This window comes from Anomaloglossus baeobatrachus, chromosome 7 (genome assembly GCF_048569485.1).
Source record: "Anomaloglossus baeobatrachus isolate aAnoBae1 chromosome 7, aAnoBae1.hap1, whole genome shotgun sequence".
In the NCBI taxonomy this organism is placed as follows: Eukaryota; Metazoa; Chordata; class Amphibia; order Anura; family Aromobatidae; genus Anomaloglossus; species Anomaloglossus baeobatrachus.
The window spans coordinates 295,288,907-295,314,613 of NC_134359.1; the positions used below are offsets into that span (position 1 = coordinate 295,288,907).

The 25,707-nt window shown below is 47.6% G+C and overlaps 1 pseudogene; it reads right to left on the reverse strand.

Annotated features, from left to right (window-relative positions):
* The window catches only part of LOC142246766 (E3 ubiquitin-protein ligase TRIM62-like), a 36,347-nt pseudogene extending 15,186 nt beyond the window's left edge, over positions 1 to 21,161 (reverse strand).
* Between the last annotated feature and the right edge of the window lie 4,546 nt (positions 21,162 to 25,707).

Consider the following 25,707-nt stretch of genomic DNA (forward strand, 5'->3'; position numbering starts at 1 on the left):
GAATGCCATCATGTCTTTTGACATCCTGAAGCAGAGCAGGATCCCCTTCCTTCATATTCCAACATAATGACCCCAAACACCTCCAAGACCACCACTGCCTTACTAAAGAAACTGAGGGTAAAAGTGCTGGACTGGCCAAGGGTCTCCAGACCAAAACCCCATGGAGCATCTGTGGGGCCTCCTGAAACGGAAAGTGACTACTGTTATAGGGGGCTCCAGACTACACCTCCAGACTACTGTTATAGGGGGACTCCAGACTACACCTCCTGACTACTGTTATAGGGGGCTCCAGACTACACGTTCAGACTGTTGTTATAGGGGGGCTCCAGACAGCACCTCCAGACTGCTGTTATAGGGGAGCTCCAGACTACACCTCCAGACTGCTGTTATAGGGGGCTCCAGACTACACATCCAGACTGCTGATATAGGGGGCTCCAGACTACACATCCAAACTGCTGTTATAAGGGGGTCCAGACTACACCTCCAGACTGCTGTTATAGGGGGGCTCCAGACTACACATCCAGACTGCTGTTATAGGGGATCCAGACTACACCTCCAGACTGCTGTTATAGGGGGCTCCAGACTACACCTCCAGACTTCTCTTATAGGGGGCTCCAGACTACACCTCCAGACTGCTGTTATAGGGGGCTCCAGACTGCACCTCCAGACTTCTGTTATAGGGGGGCTCCAGACTACTCCTCCAGACTGCTGTTATAGGGGGCTCCAGACTGCACCTCCAGACTTCTGTTATAGGGGGGCTCCAGACTACACCTCCATACTGCTGTTATAGGGGTCTCCCGACTGCACCTCCAGACTACTGTTATAGGGGGGCTCCAGACTACACCTCCAGACTGCTGTTATAGGGGGGCTCCAGACTGCACATCCAGACTGCTGATATAGGGGGCTCCAGACTACACATCCAAACTGCTGTTATAAAGGGGTCCAGACTACACCTCCAGACTGCTGTTATAGGGGGGCTCCAGACTACACATCCAGACTGCTGTTATAGGGGATCCAGACTACACCTCCAGACTGCTGTTATAGGGGGCTCCAGACTACACCTCCAGACTTCTCTTATAGGGGGCTCCAGACTACACCTCCAGACTGCTGTTATAGGGGGCTCCAGACTGCACCTCCAGACTTCTGTTATAGGGGGGCTCCAGACTACTCCTCCAGACTGCTGTTATAGGGGGCTCCAGACTGCACCTCCAGACTTCTGTTATAGGGGGGCTCCAGACTACACCTCCATACTGCTGTTATAGGGGTCTCCCGACTGCACCTCCAGACTACTGTTATAGGGGGGCTCCAGACTACACCTCCAGACTGCTGTTATAGGGGGGCTCCAGACTGCACATCCAGACTGCTGTTATAGGGGGCTCCAGACTACACATCCAGACTGCTGTTATAGGGGGGCTCCAGATTACACCTCCAGACTGCTGTTATAGGGGGCTCCAGACTACACCTCCAGACTACTGTTATAGGGGGGCTCCAGACTACACCTCTAGACTGCTGTTATAGGGGGCTCCAGACTACACATCCAGACTGCTGTTATAGGGGGCTCCAGACTGCACCTCCAGACTGCTGTTATAGGGGGGCTCCAGATTGCACATCCAGACTGCTGTTATAGGGGGCTCCAGACTACATCTCCAGACTGCTGTTATAGGGGGGCTCCAGACTGTTGTTATAGGGGGTGTTGTGGCTGTGGGTGACGGATATAAGTCGCAGTGCGTGTTTTTGGTAATCTGATGTGGGGGTCGTTATTAACCCTTCATTGTCCCCCTCTCAGGTTTTCTCTGTCGTGGTCTTCGGCTCGATAATAAATGAAGGGTCTGTGACCATCAGCAGCCGGAGCTGCGCTCTGTGTACACAGGTATGAGGGGGCCGGTAACTGCCATCTCTGTCGGAATCAGCGCATTTTTCGCTGCGTTTTCTTCATCCTCCTGGACATTAATTTCCCTCAAATCAGCAGCGTCAAGGACAGGAAGAGAGCGGCCATGCTGGATATGGGGTTCTCAGGTCAGTACGGCAGGGGCTTGGGAGGGAAATGGTCTGTAACGTAAACCCCCCATTGTGTCCTGCTGGGGATCACTGGTGGCACTGTATAGCCGTGTGCTGACGCAGCTGAATCATATAACAGTGCCAGCCACAGGACCCCCATAACAGTGCCAACCACAGGACCCCCATAACAGTGCCAGCCACAGGACCCCCATAACAGTGCCAGCCACAGGACACCCATAACAGTGCCAACTACAGGATCCCCATAACAGTGCCAGCCACAGGACCCCCATAACAGTGCCAGCCACAGGACCCCATAACAGTGCCAGCCACAGGACCCCCATAACAGTGCCAGCCACAGGACACCCATAACAGTGCTAACTACAGGATCCCCATAACAGTGCCAACCACAGGACCCCCATAACAGTGCCAGCCACAGGACCCCCATAACAGTGCCAGCCACAGGACACCAATAACAGTGCCAACCACAGGATCCCCTATAACAGGGCCAGCCACAGGACCCCCATAACAGGGCCAGCCACAGGACCCCCATAACAGTGTCAGCCACAGGACCCCCATTACAGTGCCAGCCACAGGATCCCCATAACAGTGCCAACCACAGGACCCCCATAACAGTGCCAGCCACAGGACCCCCATAACAGTGCCAGCCACAGGACCCCCATAACAGTGCCAGCCACAGGACCCCCATAACAGCATAAGATACAAGACCCCATAACAGCATAAGACACAGGACCCCCATAACAGTGTCAGCCACAGGATCCCCATAACAGTGCCAGCCACAGGACCCCCACAACAGTGCCAGCCAAGGGATCCCTATAACAGGGCCAGCCACAGGACCCCCACAACAGTGCCAGCCACAGGATCCCTATAACAGTGTCAGCCAAAGGACCCCCATAACAGCATAAGATACAGGACCCCCATAACAGCATAAGACACAGGACCCCCATAACAGGACCATCCACAGGATCCCTACAACAGGGCCAACCACAGGGCCCCCATAAGAGCATAAGACACATAACCCCATAACATCATAAGACACAGGACCCCCATAACAATATAAGACACAGGACCTCCATAACAGTGTCAGTCACAGAACCCCCATAACAGCATAAGACAGAACCCCCGTAACAGTGCAGGTCACAGGACCCCAATAACAGTCTCAGCCACAGGAATCCCATAACAGTGCAGATCTCAATACCACCATAACACTGCCACCCATGAGACCCCCCATAACAATGTTAGCCCCAGGACCCCGATAAGCTAGTGTCAGCCATAGGATTCCCATAACAGTGCAGGTCACATGACCCCCATAACACTGCCACCCACAGGACCCCATAACAGTGCAAGCTATAGGACCCTCATAACAGGACCAGCCACAGGACCCCCCAGAGCCCCATAACAGTGCAAGTCACAGGACCCCCATTAACCGTTTCAGCCACAGGAACCCCATAACAGTGCAGCCAAAGATTACCCTTAACTGTTGTCACAGCACCCTCATAACACTATTATCCACTGGATGCCATAACCTCATTAACGTAGGATTTACTTACAGTTCTACATTAGAACACAAAAGTAAGTACACCCCTCACATTTTGTAAATATTTTATAATATCTTTTCCTGGGACAGCACTGCAGATCTGACCCTGTGATACCATGTGCAGTGTCAGTGCGCAGCTTGTATAACAGGGGAAATAACTCCACAAACAGCGATTAATGTCTACACCGCCGGCAACAAAAGTCTGTACACCTCTAAGGGAAACTGGCCAAATTGTACCCAATTAACCATTGACTCATTAGTGTTACAAGATCTCAGGTGTGAATGTGGAGCAGGGTGTTACATTCGGTGTTATCTCTCACACACTCTCTCATACTGGTCACTGGAAGTTCAGCATGGCTCCTCATGGCAAAGAATTCTCTGAGGATCTAAAAAAAAGAATGGTTGCTCTACATAAAGATGGCCGAGGCTATACGAAGACTGTCACCACCCTGAACCTGAGCTGCGCACGGTGGCCAAGACCATACAGCGGATAACAAGACAGGATCCACTCAGAACAGGGCTTACCACGAGCGACCACAGAAGCCGAGTGCATGAGCTCCGCGTCATATCCAGAGGTCATCTCTCTTCAGAATAGATGTATAAGTGAGAAAGAGAGACAGACAGGGAAAGAGACAGACGGGGAAAGAGACAGACGGGGAAAGAGACAGACGGGGAAAGAGACAGACGGGGAAAGAGACAGACGGGGAAAGAGACAGACGGGAAAAGAGACAGATGGGGAAAGAGACAGACGGGGAAAGAGACAGACGGGGAAAGAGACAGACGGGGAAAGAGACAGACGGGGAAAGAGACAGACGGGAAAAGAGACAGACGGGGAAAGAGACAGACGGGGAAAGAGACACATAGACAGAGACTGGAAGAGAGGGACAGTTACTATCTCTGGCAACGTCGAGTACTACAGCTAGTATACCGTATACATCATGTGCAAAATAATATATATGATTGATATATGAGGTATTGGTCGATATTTTGGCCAAATAAACACAACCTTGCAACCCACGTCAAGGGTCCTCATTGTATTTTGAGTCCCTTTGATAAAATTAAAAGTAAAAGCCACAGAATAAGGAATTAAAATTCCTCAAAATGTCATAAGTGCAATATAGGAATAAATAGGGGCAGCAGAATTTACCTGCCCGGGTCACAGAAAATACTGCACTAAAGATGGAGGCAAAATACTGATGAGACCACCACTCACAACCTCCCGATTCATGGAGGGGGCGACTGCTCAGTATTAGATAAGGATTGTATAGGGCGCTGGTCACACACATGTAGAGCCCAGCGCCTGTATACAAATAAATATAACATGGAAAAACAATATAAAATGTATGTGGCATTGGTTGATATTTTGGCCAAAATACACAAAGCTCGCAACCCACGTCAAGGGTCCTCATGTCTTGCGAGTCCCTACCCTAAAATTAACAGCAAAGCTACAGAAAAACTAAAATTCCCCAAAATGTCCTATTTAATATAGAAGAGCAACAGCATTAATCTGCCCAGATCACAGACTAATGCACTAATGCCCTGACATGGGACCGGACAGGATTATACTTTTGCTCTATATTATATTATTTTGAACTTATACATTTAGGGGATTATCGTTTATGTTTCTGGAGCTTTGCTTTCAATTTCTCCCTCTTTAACTAAACCTTTTCCCCTGAATGTTGGGATCTGTCTGAGGCCGTCGGCCCCAGGAACAGGGTCATAGCCTTAAGGTTGAAAGACACAAGTTCAGCCTAAAAGCTAATGTGTTGATCCAGAGGAAGGCGAAAACCCCATGAGGCAAAAGACAATTGCCCCATATTAGGGGAAAAATTCCTTCCCGACTCCACATAGGGCAATCAGACTAGTTCCCTGGATCAACGTCCCATAATCTAGTGCCAATAATCTGCAAATAGTCAAGAAAGGTGCACAGGCCTCCATGACCATAAGATAATGTAGCGGAGAGATCCATCGTCTCATAGCTCACACTGTAAAATAACCCTAATGGAAATAAGCTTAAAGCCTTTTTCCTAAATTTTAGAAACTATCTAAGGCCATCAGCTCAAAAAGGCTTCCTCGGACAGACCTGGCACAAGCCACTCCAATCTGCAGGTCCAAAAGAAACCCTGAACAAGGGTAATGGTGAAGGCCAGGGTTCCTTCTGGACCTGCAGATTGGAGTGGTTTGTGCCAGGTCTGTCTGAGCAAGCCTTTTTGAGCTGATGGCCTTAGATAGATTCTAAAATTTAGGAAAAAGGCTTTAAGTAGCTTATTTCCATACTTTCTACAGGCCCAGGATTGCAGCCACAGAGTAGCTGCTGGCCGGAGGAGCGGGCTTGATGCTAGAGTAGTTGAATCAACCCTAACTGAAAAAACTATCTAATGCTACAAACTATCTAATGCTACTCTCTCTTGTTAAGACCTGTCTGAGGCCGTCACCTGGAAAAGGCTTCCTCAGACAGACTTGGCACTAGACTCTCTATCCTTCAGGTTCCAAAGGAACCCTAGATTTCAATCCTGCACCCTCACCAAAATAAATTCTAACTAACACTACTTTCCTAAATCTGCGCATACACATCACAAGAGGGGCTGGGGCACAGACACCACAAGAGGGGCTGGGGCACAGACACCACAAGAGGGGCTGGGGGACATACACATTACAAGAGGGGCTGGGGCACATACACATTACAAGAGGGGCTGGGGCACATACACATTACAAGAGGGGCTGGGGCACAGACACCACAAGAGGGGCTGGGGCACAGACACCACAAGAGGGACTGGGGCACAGACACCACAAGAGGGGCTGGGGCACAGACACCACAAGCGGGACTGGGGCACAGACACCACAAGAGGGGCTGGGGCACAGACACCACAAGCGGGACTGGGGCATAGACACCACAAGAGGGGCTGGGGCACAGACACCACAAGCGGGGCTGGGGCACAGACAGCACAAGGGGGGCTGCGGCACAGACACCACAAGGGGGGCTGGGGCACAGACACCACAAGGGGGGCTGGGGCACATACACATTACAAGAGGGGCTGGGGCACAAACATAACTGGGGGGAGCGCAGACATCACTGGGGGGTGTGCAGACATCACTGGAGGCGCGCAGACATCACTGGGGGGCGCGCAGACATCACTGGGGGGAGCGCAGACATCACTCGGGGGCGCGCAGACATCACTGGAAGGAGCGCAGACATCACTGGAAGGAGCGCAGACATCACTGGGGGGAGCGCAGACATCACTGGGGGGAGCGTAGACATCACTGGGGGGAGCGCAGACATCACTGGGGGGAGCGCAGACATCACTGGGGGGAGCGCAGACATCATTGGGGGTGCGCAGACATCACTGGGGGAAGCGCAGACATCATTGGGGTTCCCCATCCCCCTGGTGTAAAATATCCCTGACAGATCTTACTCCAGGGGGCGCGTCATGAAGGTTGGCACAGAAAAGCCCCAGCCTTGATAAATTGCCCAGCAAAGGTTAACATGGCATTAGAGGATAACGAGCAGTGATACGGTGGATACGGTCACCAGGTTCTCACAATGCTCACGGTCCTGCGTCGTGGGGTGTTCCTATCCTGGTTACTATCCAAAAAGGCAGTAAAGGCGCAGGGCTCCACGGTGTATAATCCAGGGGCTCCACGGTGTATAATCCAGGGACTCCACGGTGTATAATCCAGGGGCTCCACGGTGTATAATCCAGGGGCTCCACGGTGTATAATCCAGGGGCTCCACGGTGTATAATCCAGGGGCTCCACAGTGTATTATCCAGGGGCTCCACGGTGTATAATCCAGGGGCTCCACGGTGTATAATCCAGGGGCTCCACGGTGTATAATCCAGGGGCTCCACGGTGTATAATCCAGGGACTCCACGGTCTCTATTCCCAGGGCTCCTCTTTCTTCTTTCTTGCTTGCGTAGCTCGGTCCATCGTCCTGTTGCTTTATGAAGTATAATGGCTGTTAGGCTCTCAGGAGCGGATTTTTAGACCCTTTGATCTCTGTGACATCACAAAGTGATGACATATGCAAGTGAGCGGCCCCTTTATGTAGTCATCGGTGTGGTCAGCTATAATTTGCATATTCCATGATGTCATAAACCTATGATGTCACCACAGAGAACAGACATGAACGTTCCATTCTGATCCCGGCCGTCATCATCATCTGAAAACAGCGGCGCACGGAGGTCTCAGTTTTCATGTCTAGTTACAAAGCAGAGGACTTGGTTGTATAAAAGGCAAATGTGCGATCGATGCCGCCCCCAATTCACAGCTCTGGAGCCGCAGATCGGCACCGAGGATTCTGGGGAAGCTGAGTGACAGATGATGAACTAAATAAATCCGGGAGAGACCCCTGGAGATGTGATGGGGCCGCGTCTGGTGTCATACAGCCCGAGACAAAAACTATGTACAATAAATATATAAAAGGCCCCAATAAACCTTCTTTTGCGGATCGCAGGACACAGTGGGCAGGACACAGGGGGCAGGACGCAGGGGGCAGGGCACAGGGGGCTCACAACAACAAACCATCTGACGATTTTGGTTCTGTTCTCATGTTTTGCATAAAACATCAACTCTTATCCTGTTATATACAGACACTTACTGCAGAACATCACTCCTCAGCCCATCCTGCAGAACATCACTCCTCAGCCCATCCTGCAGAACATCACTCCTTAGTCCATCCTGCAGAACATCACTCCTTAGTCCATCCTGCAGTACATCACTCGTCAGCCCATCCTGCAGAACATCACTCCTTAGTCCATCCTTCAGTACATCACTCGTCAGTCCATCCTGCAGAACATCACTCCTCAGCCCATCCTGCAGTACATCAGTCCTCAGCCCATCCTGCAGAACATCACTCCTCAGCTCATGCTGCAGGACATCACTCCTCAGCCCATCCTGCAGGATATCACTCCTCAGCCCATCCTGCAGTACATCACTCCTCAGCCCCGTCCTGCAGTACATCACTCCTCAGCCCCGTCCTCCAGTACATCACTCCTCAGCCCATCCTGCAGTACATCGCCCATCCTGCAGTACATCACTCCTCAGCCCTGTCCTGCAGTACATCACTCCTCAGCCCCGTCCTCCAGTACATCACTCCTCAGCCCATCCTGCAGAACATCACTCTTCAGTCCATCCTGCAGTACATCACTCCTCAGCCCTGTCCTGCAGTACATCACTCCTCAGCCCCGTCCTCCAGTACATCACTCCTCAGCCCTGTCCTGCAGTACATCACTCCTCAGCCCCGTCCTACAGTACATCACTCCTCAGCCAATCCTGCAGTACATCACTCCTCAGCCCCATCCTGCAGTACATCACTCCTCAGCCCCGTCCTGCAGTACATCACTCCTCAACCCATCCTGCAGTACATCACTCCTCAGCCCATCCTGCAGTACATCACTCCTCAGCCCCGTCCTGCAGTACATCACTCCTCAACCCATCCTGCAGTACATCACTCCTCAGCCCATCCTGCAGTACATCACTCCTTTTCCAGCCATACATAAAAGGTCAGGATTGAGACAAAAGAGAGGCATTCACTAGGTCAGGATGACCCAGTTGAAAGGTACACCGTGGCGTGGTAACTGGGCTCAAATAAAATTAACCATTTTATCTGCTAAGTATCTAATTTTTTCGTGTTTTTTCTAAGCAGAAATGTATGTTCACATTCCTGTGTGCACTCTGTGCATCCTTTAGCTTTTTTCCCTCTTGCTTGAGTGCAACTGTTATTGTGATAGTGCTGGCAGCATTGCCGCAGAGGTTACAGCGGGCGGGGATCCACCTGTCAGTGCTCAGACCATACACCGCACACTGCAGAGGTTACAGGGGTCGGGGGTCCGCCTGTCAGTGCTCAGACCATACGCCACACACTGCAGAGGTTACAGGGGTCGGGGGTCCGCCTGTCAGTGCTCAGACCATACATCATACACTGCAGAGGTTACAGGGGTCGGGGGTCCGCCTGTCAATTCTCAGACCATATGCCGCACACTACATCACATTGCTCTGCATGGCTGTTGTCCTAGAAGGAAGCCTCTTCTAAAGATGATGGCCAAGGAAGCCGCAGTTTTCTGAAGACAAGCAGACTAAGGACATGAATTACTAGAGCCGTCCTGTGGTCTGATGAGACCAAAATAAACTTATTTGGTTCAGATGGTGTTGTGGCGCCCCTGAGGCTCTGGTCGCCACAGGGTACTACACCTCAGTTAAGGTGCGGTGTCCATCTCAGGTAATGGGGGGTTTAATCATCGGTGTTTCCACATTTCCCCTCACATATAGTCAGATGCTTCCCACTGAGGAGCTCTCTCGGGACAGACAGGGGGGTGGCCATACAGAAACATGGGATCTTCCAGTCGCTAGGGCAACCGGCGGGGGTGGGCACAACAGGGGGTAGAAGTAGGCGCAACGCACACACAAACGGAGACAAGTCGGGACTGCGAGTGTAAAATCAGTCCGATTCTCATGCTGGAAAGTCGGACGATTTTAGTTCACATTTCATCAGAGTGCAATCAGTTTTTACCCTCAGCAGCTGCTACTCATGTACTGTTATGTACAGGAGCATTTACAATATTCTCTGCTACTTGCTAGAAATCTATTGTGAAAAATGCATGTTGCTAGGATGGTCCGTGTGCTGTCTGTGTGACATGCGTTTTTTTTTCACGCATCCATAGACTTCCATTGAAGAGACTCGCGCACGAAACTCACCAAAACGCAGCATGCTATGATTTTTTTCTCAGTCCAATTTGGACTGAGAAAAAAATAGCAAATGTGAGCTGCCTCATTGATTAACATGGGTCCGAGTGCAATGCGAGAATTTCTCGCATTGCACTCCTTCGAGTTAATCGCAAGTGAGAAGCCGGCCTGAGGCTGGAAACACACTTATGCGTGTAAAATCGGTCCGAGTTGCATGATAAAAAGTCGGACAATTTTAGTTCACGTTATGATCAGTGTGCAATGCAACTGGACTGCGATCCTGGGATTTTTCTCATGATTGCAGTCCGTGTGCAATGTGTGTTTGATGCGTATGGGATCCGTTTTTACTATGTCATCTCCCATTCAGCTCTGCTACATGGCCGCTGACAGCAGCCACAGACAGAGCCATGTAGCAGAGCTGAATGGCCGCTGACAGCAGACACAGACAGAGCCACACCATCAGAATGAACTTCACCCGACTTCATTGTCATCCTGCGGCTCTGTCTGTGTGGCATGGCCTGATTTTCGGTCACCGGTGAAGGTCTCACCGGTGACCGCAAATCCCGAGTGACCGGAGTGAGCCGTGCTATCAGCGGTGCCGTCACTGAGGTTACCCGCGGCCACAGCTGAAGTCCTCCCGCTGAGATCTGTGGCCGCAGGTAACCTGAGTGACCTCATCGCTGATAGCGCCACTCACTTCAGTCACTGCGGGGAGCTCACAGAGAGCGGTCGATGTCTGTGACCGCTCTATGTCAGCTTCTGAGGTAGCAGAGCTGAAAGCGTCGTGGGACCTCTTTGGATTACGTCGGACATGGAAGGGTATTTGGGGACTTGAATAAAGTGGTGAAAGAGGGTTGGTTTTTTTTGTTATTTATTTCAAATAAAGGATTTTTTGGTGTATGTCTTCATTTTCTTAATCTTACAGGTTAATCATGGAAGGTATCTTGGGGAGACGCCTGCCATGATTAATCTAGGACTTAGTGGCAGCTATGGGCTGCTACCATTAACTCCTTATTACCTCGATTGCCACCGCACCAGGGCAATTCAGGATGGCCAGGTACAGTCCCGGGACTGTCGCATCTAATGGATGCGGCTATTCCGGGCGGCTGCTGGCTGATATTGTTAGGCTGGGGGGGCTCCCCATAACGTGGGGCTCCCCATCCGACAATATCAGCCTTCCGCCGTGTGGCTTTACCCTGGCTGGTATTAAAATTGGGGAGAACCGCACGCCTTTTTTTTATTTATTTATTTATTTTACAGCATGATATAGACCCGCCCACCGGCAGCTGTGATTGGTTGCAATGAGACAGCTGTCACACATCGTGGGGGCGTGTCTGACTGCAACCAATCATAGGCGCCAGTGGGCGGGTAAAGCAGGGAATACGAGATTGAATAATGAGCGGCCGGCATTTTCAAAAGAGGAGAAGCCGCCGGAGCAGTGTGAACGCCGTGCAGCGCCGCGCCAGTGATCGGGGATCGGTGAGTATGAGAGAGGGGGGGAGAGGAATAGACCGACATGGACAGAGAGAGAGAGAGACCGACAGAGAGAGAGACCGACCGACAGACAGAGAGAGAATAGAGACCGAGAGGGAGAGACCGACTGACAGAGATAGAGATTGACCGACGTTGTGAGACATCTCGTTTCCAGTGTTTTGTGAAACATGCGATATATGTATTTAGAAAAGCGGATGTCACTAGGATGGTGTGTGTGGCGTCCCGTGTGACATCCGTTTATTTACCCGCTCCCATAGAGTTGCATTGGAGAGACTCGCGCGAAAAACTCAGTCCGATTTGTACTGAGAAAAAAATAGCAGATGGGAGCTGCCTCACTGATTAACATGGGTCCGAGTGCAATGCGAGAATTTCTCGCACTGCACTCGTGCGAGTTAATCGTAAGTGAGAAGCCGGCCTAAGGCACACACTTCACACTTGCGATTAACTCGCACGAGTGTAATGCGAGAAATTCTCGCATTGCACTGGGACCCATGTTAATCAATGAGGCAGCTCCCATCTGCTATTTTTTTTCTCAGTCCATATCGGACTGAGAAAAAAAATCGCAGCAAGCTGCGTTTTGGTGAGTTTCTCGCACAAGTCTCTTCAATGCAAGTCTATGGGTGCATACGGACCATCCTAGTGACATGCGTTTTTCACAATACATTTCAAGCAAGTAGCTGAGAATAATGTATTTACCGTACATGCTCCTGTACATAACAGTACATGAGTAGCAGCTGCTGAGGGTAAAAACTGATTGCACACTGAGAGCATACTAACAGCACACGGTTGAAAAGTGAACTAAAATTGTCCGACTTTCTGGCATGAGAATCGGACCGATTTTACACTCGCAAGTGTGATTACAGCCTAAGGCCTCGTGCACATGTTCAGTATTGGTGAGTATTTACCTCAGTATGTGTAAGACCTCGTGTACATGTTCAGTATTGGTGAGTATTTACCTCAGTACCCGTAAGACCTCGTGCACACGTTCAGTAATTGGTGAGTTTTTACCTCAGTATTTGTAAGGCCTCGTGCACATGTTCAGTATTTGGTGAGTTTTTACCTCAGTATGTGTAAGGCCTCGTGCACATGTTCAGTATTTGGTGAGTTTTTACCTCAGTATGTGTAAGGCCTCGTGCACATGTTCAGTATTTGGTGAGTTTTTACCTCAGTATGTGTAAGGTCTCGTGCACATGTTCAGTATTTGGTGAGTATTTATCTCAGTATGTGTAAGGCCTCGTGCACATGTTCAGTATTTGGTGAGTTTTTACCTCAGTATGTGTAAGGTCTCGTGCACATGTTCAGTATTTGGTGAGTATTTACCTCAGTATGTGTAAGGCTGCTTTCACACATCCGGTTTTTCTTCTGCGGCACAATCCGGCACTTTGCAGGAAAATCGCAACCGTTTTTTTTTGCTGCCGGTTGCGATTTTCCTGCATAGACTTTAATTAGTGCCGCATTGTGCCGCATGGCCTTGCGTTCCGTCCGGTTTTTGCTGCATGCGGCAGATTTAGCCGATGCGGCGGCCGGATGGAACGTTGCCTGGCACGTTTTTTCGTGCGGCAAAAAAAACCGCATCGCGCCGCATTCGGCCGATGCGGCGCATCTCTCAATGCATGCCTATGGCGGCCGGATGCGGCGCGATGCGGCAAAAACCGCATCCGGCCGCCGCATGCGGTTTTTGCCACTGCGCATGCTCAGTAGCATGCCGCAAGCGGCAAAAACCGGACGGGCCGCAAGGGAAAAACTTATGCAAAGGATGCGGTGTTTTCACCGCATCCGTTGCATAGCTTGAAAAGAGAGAACAATACGACCAACATCCAAAGTGCAAAAAGTGAGATCTTTATTGAGGGTAGGTGCAGGGCGGCACAATACAAGTGGAGCCACAGACAACAAACACTGACTATATGTGCACAGTATATCACAAATTGTAAATGCATCTATGTACAGATCACATAACTCCAATCTCTAGTGCATATGGGAGACCCTTGATTGTGTATACAGATTTAGAAGTATAAAATTCATAAAAGTGGACTAAATTGTCACAGGGGAGGGAAGGATTGCTATTATGTCCCTCTGGATGTATTATAGAATCCAGAGTATCCCAGATATGTGTTAATTAATAAATTTGCACTATATACATAGCATGTGCTGTTATCAATCTCAAACTGACATACTGGGTATCAGAAACTAAGCTGAAAGGATCTATAGAAAAATGGAAAAATATGTACCACAGATTTGATGGTCACAAAAAAGAGGAAAAATTTCTCCACATCTCCCAGCCATCAGAGATGTCCACTTGATAACAGTATGTTAATGTTTCACAAGGGAATCCCACAGTGCCTGAAGGAATGATGTAATCAATACTGTATACACAGTCCAAAAAAAATTCTACTTAGTAACAGCCACAATTGGCCTTATTAGTAGACTGTGATCCTAACTAACATAGATAGTACACAACCATAACAACCCAATATAAGCGGTCTGCACCACTATGTGTGCTAGAAAGAGAGAGACATTTATATGTATCTCAATCATGTAGGTCCGCTTATTATAGCTCAAGTACCTACATACAAGGGAAACCATACCCCAATCGTGGCACACATATGGTACAGCACTATACCTGAATATTGGTAGTCAGTGGGTGTTGTCCGCGTCCTTCCCGACGGCCGTTTCGGCGAGATGCCTTCGTCAGGGGGCGTGTGCACAGCCGGATTGAGCCGCAGAGCTCAAGCCGGATGTGTGAAAGTAGCTTAAGGCCTCGTGCACATGTTCAGTATTGGGGAGTATTTACCTCAGTATGTGTAAGGCCTCGTGCACATGGTCAGTATTGGTCAGTTTTTACCTCAGTATGTGTAAGGCCTCGTGCACACAGTCAGTATTGGCGAGTTTTTACCTCAGTATGTGTAAGGCCTCGTGCACACGGTCAGTATTGGTGAGTTTTTACCTCAGTATGTGTAAGGCCTTGTGCACATGGTCAGTATTGGTGAGTTTTTACCTCAGTATGTGTAAGGCCTCGTGCACACGGTCAGTATTGGTGAGTTTTTACCTCAGTATGTGTAAGGCCTCGTGCACACGGTCAGTATTGGTGAGTTTTTACCTCAGTATGTGTAAGGCCTCGTGCACATGATCAGTATTGGTGAGTATTTACCTCAGTATGTGTAAGGCCTCGTGCACATGTTCAGTATTGGTGAGTATTTACCTCAGTATGTGTAAGGCCTCGTGCACATGTTCAGTATTGGTCAGTTTTTACCTCAGTATGTGTAAGGCCTCGTGCACACAGTCAGTATTGGTGAGTTTTTACCTCAGTATGTGTAAGGCCTCGTGCATACGGTCAGTATTGGCGAGTTTTTACCTCAGTATGTGTAAGGCCTCGTGCACATGTTCAGTATTGGTGAGTTTTTACCTCAGTATGTGTAAGGCCTCGTGCACACCAGGGCTGTGGAGTCGGAGTCGGAGTCGTGGAGTCGGAGTCGGAGCTCATTTTGGTGGAGTCGGAGTTGGAGTCGGTATAAAATGCACAGACTCCGACTCCTAAAATATATAATAAATTGGGGACAGGAGTGCAATGCAGAATGTGCTGAATATTTTACTAAATAATAACATTTAGTATAATGCTTATATTTAAGTGAAAAATGTATTGTAGTACAATGTGAACATCAGACATTTAATTGTTTTTATGATACAATAATCAAGATATTTGGATAGAACATAAAATATATTTATTGGAATACAACTTTAGAACACAAAAAACTGTAATAAATTGTAAATATGTAATACACTATGTAATATACAGTAGATTACATATATATCTTGTGTGTGTATATACACTGTATATACATATATATATATATACAGTGTATATACACACACACAAGATATATATGTAATCTACTGTATATTACATAGTGTATTACATATTTACAATTTATTACAGTTTTTTGTGTTCTAAAGTTGTATTCCAATAAATATATTTTATGTTCTATCCAAATATCTTGATTATTGTATCATAAAAATTATTAAATGTCTGATGTTCACATACACATATTCATGTACTACAATAAATTTTTCACCTAACTATAAGCAATATATGTAGGAGTCGGAGTCGGAGCCGGAGTCGGAGTCGGAGCCGGAGTCGGAGTCGGTGCAAGAGAATTTGAGGAGTCGGAGTCGGAGTCGAAGGTTTGGCTTACCGACTCCACAGCCCTGGTGCACACGGTCAGTATTGGCGAGTTTTTACCTCAGTATGTGTAAGGCCTCGTGCACATGGTCAGTATTTGGTGAGTTGTTACCTCAGTATGTGTAAGGCCTCGTGCACATGGTCAGTATTGGTGAGTTATTACCTCAGTATGTGTAAGGCTTCGTGCACATGGTCAGTATTTGGTGAGTTGTTACCTCAGTATGTGTAAGGCCTCGTGCACACGGTCAGTATTGGTGAGTTGTTACCTCAGTATTTGTAAGGCCTCGTGCACACGGTCAGTATTGGGGAGTATTTACCTCAGTATGTGTAAGGCCTCGTGCATACGGTCAGTATTGGTGAGTTTTTACCTCAGTATGTGTAAGGCCTCGTGCACACGAGTATTTGGTGAGTATTTTACTTCAGTATTTGTTAAACTATGTTCACACAGGATGTTTTTGCTCAGTTTTTGTGTTTTTTGCGCAGTAGTCTTGTTTACAGCTGGACTGTTCAATACTCTGCCTAATTTTTTTTTTTTTTATAAACTGAAGGGAATATTTATTAGATAAGTGGATGTTTTTAAGGTTATAGTTTCTGCAACTATTTTTCAGAAATGATCTGTTTCAGGTGTATGATGCTGGACCCGTCACATGACCTGAGTGTAGGGATGGGGGGCACAGGTCCTGAACAGCCGGGGCCCTGGTTACCCTTAATCCGCCCCTGATCAGAGGGGTGAGTAACAAATGAAGTGTTATGGTGGTGAAAGTGAAAGGAAACACAAACATTATTGAGTCTATATGTCCCGTTACCTTCCGGTCCAATTCGGGCCTAATTCAATGCATCATACTTATATGGCGCGTACTTGTATTGGTGCAGACGTCAGAGGCCCCAATATATCCACATACAAGTGCAATCAGCGGTGAAGGGGTGGATATGATTTGTCTTGAGGAAGAAGCCATAAGGCTTTGAAACATGTAGACAAATAAAATCATTCCTTCTACATGGATCCTCCTTTCTACGGCAGCGCGGTCTATTAACCCTTTTCTCTCCAAATTTGGACTGCATGTCCCACGTGGATTCTGCTGCAGCCGTATTTACGCCATTACAGTGGTTGTGACTCTCAACCACGCCAGGTGAGTCCACTCTTAGGCTATGTGTCCACGGTAGAATGTACCTGCGGATTTTTCTGCATGAAAATCCGCGACTTTCGCGGCAAATCCGCAGCGTGGGCACATAGCCTTAACAATTAATAGACCTTGGCAATTCGTGACCCCCTGCACCCACCCTTTGTTACCCATCCTGGGAGTCCCTGATACTCTCCACCCAGTAGGTGGATGTGACCTATGAGCGTACTGTCCCCCCTGATAATTAGGGGAGTGGGCGCTGGGGCTGTCACGGATCCTATGCTATGTCACTCATGTTTTATACAAGGTTGTAAAGTAATTTCAGAGATCAGATCTCATTGATCGTCTCCAAAAAAAAAACAGCCGACAATATCAATGTGATTATTTTATTAGAAGTAAAGTGACAAGAAAGTGACAAACTCGAATAAGACAAAATTGATCATTGGAAAATCAGGAATCAGCTTCACCTGTAACAGCTGCCGGACATCGAGCGTAACGGCCCTTTAATTCAGCATTAGATGATCATGCATTATGAACTTTCAGATATTAACAGGTGAGTATGTGTTGATTGTTTTTGTTTCTGTATGTGACGTGTGTCGCTGTACATATAATTGATATGTGGGGGCTTATACCGTATATAGGGGTTATGTGGGGGATCATACCGTATATAGGGGCTATGTGGGGGATCATACAGTATAAAGGAGGGCTATGTAGGGGGTCAGGCTGTATATATGGAGGCTATGTAGGGGCTCATTCTGTGTATAAGGAGATTATTTGAGTGCTCATTCTGTATATAACAGTGTGAGGGCTCATATGGTATATAGTGGGCTGTCTGTGGGCTCACACAGTATGTAGGGGGTGTCAGGATACTTAATTCTGCTCAATATTAAGTGATACAATTAATATAAAATATTATAATTAATATTAAAGTGAACCTGTCAGGTGTAATATGCACCCGAGACCATAAGCAGTTCTAGGTGCATATTGCTAATTCCTGCCTGTCTCTGTATACACTAGCATAGATAAAGAGATCTATAGGAAAAGTATTTATAAAGATCCTTTATGAGATGCTAATGAGCGCGGGGACTAGTCCCAAGGGCGTTATATTCCCCCCCCCAGACTAGTCCACCCTCTTAGCTCATCCACAGGAGGGTGCTAATATGCTTTTCAATGCCCATTGCCCAGCGTTGCCTGTGTCCGTTGTAACCACATCATACATTGGGCAGTGCGCATGATCAGAAGTCCCGGCACTAGACCTCTCTGAAGCCGGGACGCGTACACCCGGCTTCATACTGCGCATGACCGGAAGTGCGGGGCATTCTGATCATGGCCACTGAGCCTAAACCTGGCATCTGAGAGGAGATGACAGTGGACATAGGTACGCGCGTCACCGCCAATGACACTTGGCAATAGGCATTGAATAGCATGCTAGCAACCCCCTGTGGGTATACTAAGATGTTAAGAGGGCGGACTAGTCAGGGGATATAACACTCCTGCGACTAGTCCCTGCACTGATTAGCATATCATAAAGGCGCTTTAAAAATACATTTTCTATAGATCTCTTTATCTATGCTACTAGATACAGGGACAGTGAGGCAGGGATTAGCAATATACACCTAGAACTGCTCGTGGTCCCGGCTGCATATTGCACCTGACAGGTTCCCTTTAAACAAAATTAATTTCAGCCGATTGGTTTGGTCTCCACAACAGTCACGGTCTCTCATGTGGCCCCTTGGTAAAATTAATTGCCCCTCTGACGTTTACAATAGCATCCCGTATAATATGTCGGACTCTGGATAATTCTGGATAAACATCTTAACAGGAGACAAAGTTCAGCTCATGTCTGGATTATGAATGCATCAATTATTTTGTTGTTCATTACAGCCACCAATAGGGGGAGCTCACTGTATACTGTGCATACAATTAATGCAATAATAAGACAAGCTCATGAGCTCCCTCTACCGGTGGCTACAGGTAGCACATTATCTCTTAAATCTGTCTATTGAGATGATTTGAAGGGTTGTATAATTAATACAAAAAAATTGAACAGCTATGAAAACAAATTAAGCAGCACGTAAGAATGATAGAATGTGGAGATTCATTTTATGGCTAATGCAATAATAAGACAAGCTCATGAGCTCCCTCTACCGGTGGCTACAGGTAGCACATTATCTTAAAGGGAATCTGTCGCTAGATTTTTGCTACCTAATAGGAGAGCAGCATAATGTAGGGGGTAGAGATCCTGATTCCAGTAATGCGTCACTAACTAAGCTGACTGACTGACTGACTAAGATCTGCACATTGTTTTTATCAAAATGACAGCAAACAGCTCAGTAAGTGACACTGCTGGAATCAGGGTCTCTGTCTCTACCTTATGCTGCTCTCAGATGGGGGAGGAAAAACTTGGTGCCAGATTCCCTTTAAATCTTTGTCTATTGAGATGATTTGGAGGGTTGTATAATTAATACAAAAAAATTTGAACAGCTATGAAAACAAATTAAGCAGCACGTAAGAATAATAGAATGTGGAGATTCAATTTATGGCTTTTATAGAAGTCTCCTTTTTATAATTATTTCATTATTCTGATCCTGGACCCTTCATACAGATAGAAAGCGGCATAGAGCGGCTCGGAGAAGGAGGCGGTGACGGTGTGTAAGTGTCTGATGGGGTCACACACCTGATAGAAGGACAGACGCCCGGCCTCATAATCCAGATAGATCCCCACGATCAGCACAGGAAAATCTGATACCAGCTCTGTATAGATCATGTTATGACGAAATCCAAACGTTTCATTGGTCACCAAACCCCAGGATTTCTCATTATAACCAATATAGGATTCATTGCCGTTCACCTTCCTCTGCAGACTTTCCACGGCCACCCCAACCATCCACCCAATCGCCTGACTCACGTCCACCTCCCAGTAATGTCTCCCGGAGGAGAAGCTGCGGGAACTTAACACCTGACAGGATTTGAACCTCTTGGGCCCATCTGGTTTGAACCTCCAAGTAGTGGTATAAGAAGCAGATCTGAGATCCTTAGATATAATAATGTTATTATGAGCCGTGTCTATATCCAGTAATATGTCCGATTTCTCCATCACTGAGAACTGGCTCTTCATTTCAATCAGATTATCGGCAAAGTTCCCCAGTCCTCTGTGTAATATCTGTGAGACGAGGCCTTCATCCGCACACGGAGAATCTCTTACATCACTGATGACATCACAGCTCCCGGCACTGATGTCACCAGTGTTTCCGTGCTGTAGGAAGTTCAGCGGATCTGTGATATTATATAATCCTTCAAGATGATTAATGTCCTTGGTAATTTTATTCATGTGAAGCTCCACCTGTTTGACCATCTCAGAGACCGAGAGTGACAGCTGATCCTTCTGTCTGGAGATTTCTCCCTGGATTGTCTTTTCTAGATCATCCAGCTTCTCCCTGAGATCAGTAAACAGAAGAGCGACTCTGCCCGCGAGTCCAGATGATTTCTCCTGCTCTTCTATCGCATGAGCGTTCAGATTTTGGAGTGTTTTTTCAGCTTCTTCTCTCTTAGATTTCATTATTTCAAAGACAGATTTCATTTCCTCTTTCTTCTTCTCTAAGGCCACATTGAGTGGTTCCACGTCATGTCCATTGTGGTCTCCGGCCACCCAGCAGGACACACAGATGCAGGCCTTGTCTATAGGGCAGTAGTATTTCAGCACCTCCTTGTGTGTGGAGCATTTTCTTTCCTCCAGGGTAATATTGGGTTCAACTAACGTATGTTCTGATGACTTACTGTGTCTGCTCAGATGCTTTTCACAAAAAGACGCCTCACACTGCAGACACGTTCTTACAGCCGGGGCCGGAGAATCACAGTAAGTGCAGAAGGTTCCGGTCTCCTCCATCTCAGGCTGAGTAGATGAGAAACGCTCCACTATGTTCCTCAGCTTCCGGTTCTTCTCCAGGGCCGGACGCTCTGGATATTGTGCTCTGCAGTCAGGACAGGAATACACTCCAGCCGCCTCCTGTGCATCCAGCGCACTCACAATACACGAGCGGCAGAAGAAGTGTCCACATCTCAGGGATACGGGGTCTGTATAGAGGCTCAGGCAGATGGAGCAGTCCAGCTCGTCCCTCAGATCAGCAGACGCCATTGTAGAGTGAATGAGCAGGAACTGAAAGTGAAACAGGTTTTGTACAAATGAGGGGTGGAGAGAGTCTCCAGAGCAATTAACCCCTGCAGGTCAGGAAGTGACAGACACCTTATATACAGTTGTGTTTTTCAGGTGATGCAGAACCTCACAAAGCAGACCTCCGCTGCTGCACCTGCGATTTATAGAATACCTAATGGTATAGGAATTATAATTTTGTATTAATATTCAATAGTCTGTATTCATTGGAAAACAAGGAGAAAGCTTGGGCTAATAAAATGCACTCTACTCACTAATATACAAAAAATTTCAACTATGTTTATTTAGGGAATGTGCGCACGTTGCTTTTTACCTGCTTTTTACCTGCTTTTTTGCTGCTTTTTCTTCTGCGCTGTTTAATGCCAAAATGGATGTGTTCTTCTATTCAAGCAAAGTCTATGGGAATTTGGGTTTCTTGTTCACACTATGTTGTTCAAAATGCTGCCTTTTTGTGGCCGAACTTTGGTCAAAAACTCAGCTTTGCAGTGCAAAACCCAAATGGCAAAAACAATTGACATGTTGCTTCTTTGAAAAGCTGAGTTTTTGACCAAAGTTCTGCCTCAAAAAGGCAGCATTTTGAACAACATAGTGTGAACAAGAAACCCAAATTCCCATAGACTTTGCTTGAATAGAAGAACACATCCATTTTGGCATTAAACAGCGCAGAAGAAAAAGCAGCAAAAAAGCAGGTAAAAAGCAGGTAAAAAGCAACGTGCGCACATACCCTTAGACAGACAATTAAAAACATGTTAAAAACAAAGTGCCATCCATCATAATTGCAGCAATAACAAAATATAGTTATCATAGGTAGAGTCCATATGGATCAATAACCAGACAGAGGATATCAATATCATCAGGAGGCATAATCAATCAAAGATAATATCCACATATAACAACCCTCAATAATCACAATAAAGCTGAAATTGTTTGAGTCACTGGGATCCAATAAATAACAATAAGTCATAGCAAAATAGCACCAAAATTAGTCAGTATACAATATACAACCTGTATCAGAATCCATACTGCCAAAACCAAATGGACAAAAAATCCTATCATTATTTAAATGCTGGCATGATGTACATGTTGATAAGTCCCCACCCAACGCGTGTCGCTTGTAAAAACAAGCTTTCTCCTTGTTTTCCATTGCCTTCTTTGGGCTTATGCACCCTCACACAATTGAATTGTAGATTATTTATTGCTGTGCATCCCCAACTTATGTTGTTTAGTCTGTATTCATTATGAGTAGTGTTTTAGAAATTTTAGTCTCGTATTAATAGCTGGATATTATAAGTAACTAGCTGTAGCACCCGGTGTTGCCCACAATAGTAACTGTCTCTATCTCTGTGTCTGTCTCCCTCTCTGTGTCTGTCTGTCTCTTTCCCTGTCTGTTTCTCTCTGTCTCCCTGTCTCTTTATCTCTTTCCCTGTCTGTCTCTGCCCCTCTCTTTCCCTGTCTTTTCCTGTCTCTGTCTCTTTGTCTGTCTGTCTCTCTCTTTCCCAGTCTGTCTTATCTCTGCCTGTATCTGTCTCTTTCTCTGGCTGCATTGTGATACTCCAACATTCTTCTGAAGTTCTGGCTGCATTGTCACTCCCAGCTCCATTGACTTTAATGGAGACAGGTTATTTGGCGAATAACTGTAAATCGTGAGGTTAAAATTTCCCCTGAAAACATAATTTATGACGTTCCCTGAGTCAAATGGGGTGTCTGTGCAAAATTTTGTGATTGTACATGAGACGATTCCTTTAGCAGACATACAAACACACACATACATACATACATACATACATACACTCAGCTTTATATATTCGATTCTAATTCTCTGTACTCATTATTCTGTATCTGCTGATATATGAAGAGGGGGAGTGTAAATTATTCCTCCAGATGTTTATCTAGGCTTCTCCTGTCTGGACACTAGGGCAGAAGATAAAGATTAAAGGTGGTGTCACATGTGACGCCCTGGACACCCCAGGGGTCACAGGTCACTACACCACCTACACCCCCACCACACTAGGCAGGTAACACCCGTCACACATAAAGCCCTGATAGCCTCCCTCAGTGTTAGACAGGCACACCAGGTGGGCGGAGTCAGGCGGAAAGACACGCCCAACGAGGAGTCTGCTGGCCTGAGGCAGGAAAAACAGTAGTCAGTGCTCGTAGTGAGTTGGAAGTGGTAGTGGAGGAGTTCAGTACAGCTCTGCGTAGGGCTTGGGTTGGAGCCCAGGGCCCTGAAATAGTCAGGCAGTCAGACGGCAGGGGCCGCCTGCAGGAGACCGGGAACACGACCGGTGGAACCGTAGGGGCCGGGACAGGGTTGGAGCCCGCCGGAACCGAATCGGGGAGCCAACAGTTTACCGGAGCACCAGGAAGGGTACTCAGACCCTGACTAGGCCGTGGGCCACAATTTAGTCAAATTAACTGATTGAGGATCTGGACCTCCCGGGGTTCTTTCCCACCAAAGTCCCGATTGACGGCAACAGCCCAACCCGACTGGATAGTAGCCACCGCCAGAGACCAGAGATCCAAGAGCCAGCGTCTGCGGGCAAAGGAGCTCCTTCGGCAAACCCGCTGGGGAATGGACCACCTGTGCTTAGGCACCGTGGTCCACTTACACTTAGGTGCAGGAGAAAGGGGGACTCTGCCAACCCGCCTAGTGGACTGCAGATGGCTGTGGGCCACCCGTCTTCCACCACGTTTGGTTTACCAGTGCCTCCGTGTCTTTCAATCGTGAGTACTGCAGCACCACACCGCACAGCAGCCCTGCGCCAGCTCCCCACAACCGGGCCCCGGGACACACCGCCCCTACCCACGGAGGAGTTAACATCCGAAGCTGCGCCCCGACATCGCTTCCGGGAGTACCTCACCTCTACCGCAGTGATGGTGCCCACCATCATCACAACCCGTGGTTGGCGTCATGAGTGATCACCCGAAATCCCCGCACCCCCAGCGTTCTGCGCCAGCCTTCCCGTTACAGAGCGAAGTGACCCCGGGTCCGTGGAAGGCTCGAGCGACCGCCCGCAGAATGAGCACGGATCCGAGCGGCTCGGCGGTAGCAGCCGAGGCCACGGGGTGGTACACACACATAGCGACGACGACAACGACGTCGCTGCTAAGTCACCATTTTCTGTGACGTAGCAGCGACGTCCCATCGCTGTCACTGTGTGTGACATCCAGCAACGACCTAGTCCCTGCTGTCAGGTCGCTGGTCGTTGCTGAATTTCCTGCTTAATTTTTTGCTCGTCGCTCTCCCGCTGTGAAGCAAACATCGCTGTGTGTGACAGCAAGAGAGAGACGAACTGAAGCGAGCAGGGAGCCGGCTTCTGGCAGCCTGCGGTAAGCTGTAACCACGGTAAACATTGGGTAACCAAGGGAAGCCCTTTCCTTAGTTACCCGATATTTACCTTAGTTACTAGCTTCCGCCGCTCTCACGCTGCCAGTGCCGGCTCCCTGCACACGTAGCTGGAGTACACATCGGGTAATTAACCCGATGTGTAGTTTGGCTAGGAGTGCAGGGAACAGGGAGCCGGCACTAACAGCGTGAGAGCACACCGCTTAGCGCTGGCTCCCTGCACTCCTAGCCAGAGTACACATCGGGTTAATTACCCGATGTGTACTCCAGCTACGTATGCAGGGAACAGGGAACCGGCACAGGCAGCGTGAGAACGGCGGACACTAGTAACTAAGGTAAATATCGGGTAACCAAGAGAAGTGCTTTCCTTGCTTACCTGATATTTACCTTAGTTACGCTTCCACGTGTGGCTGGGGGCTGGTCACTGGTCGCTGGTGAGATCTGCCTGATTGACAGCTCACCAGCGACCATGTAACGACGCAGCAGCGATCCTGATAAGGTCAGATCGCTGGTCGTGATCGCTGCTGCGTCGCTATGTGTGATACTACCTTTAGTCAAGGTCAAACAAAGTCCTAGTTAGAATAGCTAAGAGGTTACAAGTTCCTTATCTGGTGAGCTGGGAATTAAGGGATTTATGTATAAAGGCTAGGGTGATATGTGATGGTTTGCAGCTGTTCCCTTGAAGTATTACTATGAAAAAAACAGATGTCATCCTAGAAAGTGAGATACTCTTATATTTTTGCTTCAGAAAGGTGATTTTGAGCTGTGTCCTCATATATGAGAATAAAGTCTTCAACGGGAGCAGATGTGTTCTGCCTTTTTGATTGATAAATAAGAAATTCTCCTGTCACTTAATAAGGCGTCCTAGTAAATTCTGAGAATATTACAAATCACCAGAATGATGTATGATCTGTATGTATGTGCTCAGTCTGCAGCCTTGCACATATATATAATCATTATTCTTATCATTTATATTGGGAAGAAGGCGGCGTCACGCAAACAATCCACCTGGAAGACCAACAGGGAGCTCTTCACAATTTTTTTTTCCTAGAGATTGCTTTAAATGAGTTGTCCGACATTAGCTTAACAAAATTTTTTGAGTTTATCTGTGCTGTATTGTCATATAAATCACACCTACATTGTTATTTTTTGTTTTCTAGCTTT